General features: G+C 38.1%; 1 long non-coding RNA gene across 2 annotated transcripts; it reads left to right on the plus strand.

Annotated features, from left to right (window-relative positions):
* Window positions 1–2,943: 2,943 nt before the first annotated feature.
* On the plus strand, window positions 2,944–4,851 carry LOC149172234 (uncharacterized). Of its 2 annotated transcripts, none has more exons than XR_016259622.1 (3): window positions 2,944–3,298; window positions 3,457–3,656; window positions 4,253–4,851. It is a non-coding gene; the product is annotated as an uncharacterized LOC149172234 (long non-coding RNA). The 2 variants fall into 2 exon arrangements; XR_016259623.1 differs by having other exon boundaries at window positions 4,288–4,851.
* The last annotated feature ends 322 nt before the right edge of the window (window positions 4,852–5,173 follow it).

Here is a 5,173-nt window from a genome sequence, read left to right on the forward strand (position 1 = left end):
TGCAAGAGCATCTAGACCTAGCCAGCAATGTGATGAAATGGCCACATGTTGTGGCTAAAACAGAGTGAAATTCACTGACTGTCAGTCAAAATCGATTTACTGAGAAGGTTGGATTCCTCGAATAGTTTGTTATTGTAATAAATGGGAGATTAGCTTATTTTAGATTTTGGGATAGAGCTGTTAGTCTAGGTGTGCTTGAAAAGCAACAGAATAGAAGAATTATGTTCTACCTTGAAAAAAATAGGAAATTCTGTTAGATAATTTAGGAGAATTATTCGAGTGGATAATAAATAGAGAAAAATTGTAATAAGCGAGGGAGGATTCTTTTAGAGAGATTAGAGTGACTGAGATGAGAAGAGGTCTTTGGGGTGGAGTGTAAGTTTAGAAGTGTGTGTGGGGACTGTGCTATGTAAAACAGAGATCATTCTTTGTGTAATTAGGCAAAGGGCCGAAACTTTGTTTGTGAATAAAATAAATGTTTCATGTTTCAATGCGGAAGAATTCATGAGGATAGATGTATTGCTTTCCTTTGTAATTTGATTGTAGTGGCTGCGATCTGTGTTTTTTTATGTTAAATTATAGAATTCCCATGTTTAATGTAATTCTGACGCGTCGACATTTGTGAATTGAATAAAGTTTTAACACAGAGAAAGGTCGTAAATCACTTAGTGGAACCTTTTGAGCGAATTTGGAAACATCTCAGTTATTTTGTATGGCATATCGGTCCGATAAGACCATCGCATCGGATCGGAAAGAAGTTTCCAAATCGCATTGTATGACATTGGAATGTGCGATCTCCAATCGCCGATTGATTGCATCGGAACGGAGACGGATGCGATAAGATTATAAAGTTTTGTTGAATGGCGAATCGCCGATTGATTGCATCGGAACGGAGACGGATGCGATAAGATTATAAAGTTTTGTTGAATGGCGAATCGGGTCCGGGAAGCATCTCATTGCTTATGGGAAGCGATGTCTAGGATTCCGATTTCTGATTGAATTGGATCGGAACAGCGGAGTTTATATCGGTTCGGAGATGGAACAGTGGAGCTTGTATCGAATCGTAGATGGGTGGAGAGTGCATGCGATTGTCGATTGAAATCGCATCAGAGTACAGAGATGTATTAAATTGTAATGGTGGAATCAGTGATAGTTAATTGGCACTCAATCCTAATGATTGAGACCGACGATTGATATTATGTCAGTGCAGATCGAAGTTGGAGCACATCGCAGTTGAGAAGGTGTAGTAATACCGTATCAAATCGTGGTTAAACGCCCAAATTCTTGTGGCGTATCGTAATACAACAATTGGCCAATCGATTCGGCATCAAATAAATGAAATCTGGGTTGCTGCAATTTATGTATATATGAAATTTGTTTGAAAGCGTTTAACGTTGTTTTAATGATAAAGAACCAAGATGTTATATTCCGATAATCACATATCGGAAAGGAAGGACGGATGAAGACTCATGGGGAAGCCAGTAGCCAATAATGATAAAAGTGGTTCTTATTGAATGTGCCAAGACTGTATCCAAGTGGAGAAAGGTATTATTTGCGCAATTTTCTTTTGGAAATGTTGTTGTTTTTCTGAATGTAGAAATCAGAGCAGAGGACGAGCACAACACTGATATAGAGGAAAGTCGGGTTCGAAACTAGAGAAGGTGAGTAAATGCCAGTTTCAATATCTGGGTTAAAAAGATAAAGGCGCACATATATGTTTGAAACCTTGGTTCAATTAATAATGGGAGCGAAATGGATCTATGTATCGAAGCATTGTGAATAAGGTGGGAGAGAAATTTAATTGTGTGGCATTCATGTGGAGGAATTGAAATGATGGGTTCTATAAAAGCACCATGTGTATTTATGGATTTCAAATCTTGAAATAGATGTTATTAGCTTTCGAGGGAATGGTATTGTGAACATAGATTAAAGAGCTTACCTGTGGAAAAGATTGTGTATGAAATTGCCAGCAATCTGAACTTTATATGGACAGTTTTGATGTATTCGTTGATGGCGTGAGTAGAGTGTGATTCTGGTATCGCAGGGGTGTCTCTGCGTCACGCGGAAAGCTTTATTCCATTTGAATCTAGTTTTATTTCATTTGAAGTTAGCATGGAAAGCTTTAGGCATAAATTAGAAAACGCAATTCAAAAGGAAAATGTTGTTTTTGAAATGGGAGCAACTAGGAAATTGTTGTTTTTGAAATGGGATTTAACATCAGTTGAGAAAGGAAATTTACAAGTTTAACTATTGTAATTTGTGATAGACTCACAGTGAATTGGAAATTGAAATTTTCAGAATTTGGATTTCAGAAAAAATGAAATTTTAAAAAAAAATTAGACTGGTTAACCACTTAACAGCCATTCTTAAAAAAATTTATAATATTATTCCAATTTCTTTTTAAAATGGCAAAATTCAAATTTTAAATTTTTTTGACTAGTAATTTTTTTTCCTTAGTTCTGTGACGTGCCAGAGGCCCTTTAAAGGACTGTGATATGTTCAAATTTGATCACTACTTACCACCCTTATTGTGTTATTGATCAACGCCTATGCGGTTTTGATCATTATCTATCAGAAAAAACAAAGATCTAGCGATATGTAATATGATCAATTGAGGTGACGATGTCCATGGAATTTGAAGAAACGGAAAATTCATAATTCATGGTCATTGTGTTTTTTTAAATGATTTTCTCTAATGAGTATTCTGCAACAAGTGCTTAAAAATAAAATAAAATAACTGTTATTTAAACGCCTGCATGCACATATATAATTCGGTCGCAGATCATTGGACATTCTAATTATTTTTAGTCCAATTAAATAATCAATGAGAACCTATGACCCGATGCACCTTTGCCGACAACGGAATTCCTACCAGCAACTATGTCCGAGCTGCTTCCCATCTCCTCTCTCGTCAACGGCCACTTGCCATCGACCCTCCCGCTGGCGATTTCCCCACGACCACCTCCGACGTGGCCACCTCGTTGCTTCACATCTACCGGCGGTCAACTTTTCCGAGCAACAGCCATGCTCTGAAAACGCCATCACAACTTGCCCATCTCCCGGGGGTAATTCATCCTGGCAACATGCAGGCTATGAAAATGCATTCATCTACTCTTCGCATTCAATTCCATCCAGTAACCGCCAATTCGAATTCATAATTTCACTCAGCCTTACCCCTACCCCGAGCAAGTTTACTCCCAAGCGAATTCAGCCGGAAATTGAACCTCCCCAAATTTGAATTGCCCCTTCACCCTTACCCCAGTTAGTTTACTTCCGAGCGAATTCAGCCTGAAATCAGGCAACCAATAAATCCCATGCTATCGGGCCATAAATGAACGGCGGCAGTATATGCCCACTGTTCGATTTTGCTAAGGGCGAAATCGAACGGTGGGCACATACCGCTGCCGTTCATTTATGGCCCGATAGCCTGGGAAATATGGCTCGCCCTGAAATCAGTCCTCTGTTTCATTTATTTCCCAAAAGCTGCAGGTTCCTGGAAAATTCACTGAAATTGATCCTCTGTTTCATATCATTCCAAACGGCAGGTTTCTGGAAAATTTAGCCCGAAATCGATCCTCCGTCTCATTTATTTCCAAACAGCTATAGGTTGCTGGAAGATTCAGCGGAAATCAATCCTCAATTTCTGCACGCAAAAGGTAAGAGACCGGTTCTTCTTCTTTGCTTGGCATCCTGGAAACAGTATTATCGCCAAGAATTGTGAATATACTTTCATGTTACGAACAATGTATTTTACAAGCAGAAGTGAATCTCAATAACTGATGCAGGAGCATCATATCCTGCATCATATTAGATAATTTTTTTCTCCACTTAGAGGAGTCCTCTTCTGCTTGTGATATTTAGATTTAGGGAATCTGGTTAGTTAGGAAGTTATGCCAGGGTATTCTTAAGCTGTAGATGTATAAAATTTGTTAGGATTAGGTGAAAATAGCTTGTAGAAATAGAAACAGATGTAATTAAGGGAAAGCCCCAAGAAAATGGAAATTAGGCCAAATAGAGAGGTAGGAGGAATCCTGGGTTTGTAGAAATTATGTGCAGAGCCTTTTAATGAAATAGTGTAATTTCAAAATGGCTGTGAATGTTTCCTTGTATTTATGTGATTTCAATTCGAATCAATCCCTGCGTAAGCCAGTCGCGGTGCGTGAATTTTGTCGGTTTGAATGGGGTCGAATTGTATGCATTTATGATGGAGAAACGAAAGTGGTTTTGCTATCGGCTTACTTATTTGTTGCAGGAAGGATTTATTTATTGTAGAGTGAAACAGTGCAGGTTCCAAGTCAGGTTCAAATTCGGGGATTGCGTGGGAATCGGATCAAACATTTAAACAAACCTGTGGAACACCTATACACAAAACAAGGGATCTATTGCAAAGGAAACGCCCTGATTCTCCAACCCTGGTGATCGCTGGTTTGTATATTCGATTGAAAAAACAGGGGGTAAACCTTCAGTTCCACAACCTTAACGCGCTGCAAAGGAAATACATCAAATTTAGTATATTTGTGGCTGCAGAGAGGTCAGAGAGCGGATCCGGTCGAAAGAGTCAAATTAGAACACTAAATTCACAGTCAAACGTGTTGCAGTGAGGCACCAATTTTGTGGCCTGTGCAACTGAAGGATTAGGGTTGCGTTGTATCACCTGGGTGTGAGTTGAAGCATAAGGTTATTTTCTTCTCTGTGCTGTTGGGTATCCGGCAAGGCACCAATAACTGTTGTTTGCATTCTCTATCAAGAATTAGGTTGGTTTCAAGAAAGACAACGTCAGCGTATTAATTCTGTCATGGCTGAGCTGTTTTCTCTTATGTTCCTACTGGCCAGCCATTAAATATTTGAATTCCTTGAAACCTATTTTTTTTGTGATGGAAAAAATAAATTTAGAGTTAAATAATTTTTATCTTGATAATTTCAAATGCTTAGTGATCTGTTTTAGATCAGTTGGAATGATTCCTGTATTAGCTTTGAAAATTCTTTTAGCATATTTTGTTGTACATTTTCAGTCACAGGTATTGTTTCCTGGAAACTTACAACATTTTTTGTACTCTTGTCACATATGTTGATACCAGGAAAAGAGCCCAACGGATTGATTAAGTTATTGTGACAATTTTTTTATGAATTTTCATTGATATGAAAAAAGTAGAGAATAAAAAGGAACCATAAA

This window comes from Pinus tabuliformis, chromosome 4_2 (genome assembly GCF_031772625.1).
Source record: "Pinus tabuliformis cultivar Carrire ecotype Pingquan chromosome 4_2, CPIR1, whole genome shotgun sequence".
Classification (NCBI taxonomy): domain Eukaryota; kingdom Viridiplantae; phylum Streptophyta; class Pinopsida; order Pinales; family Pinaceae; genus Pinus; species Pinus tabuliformis.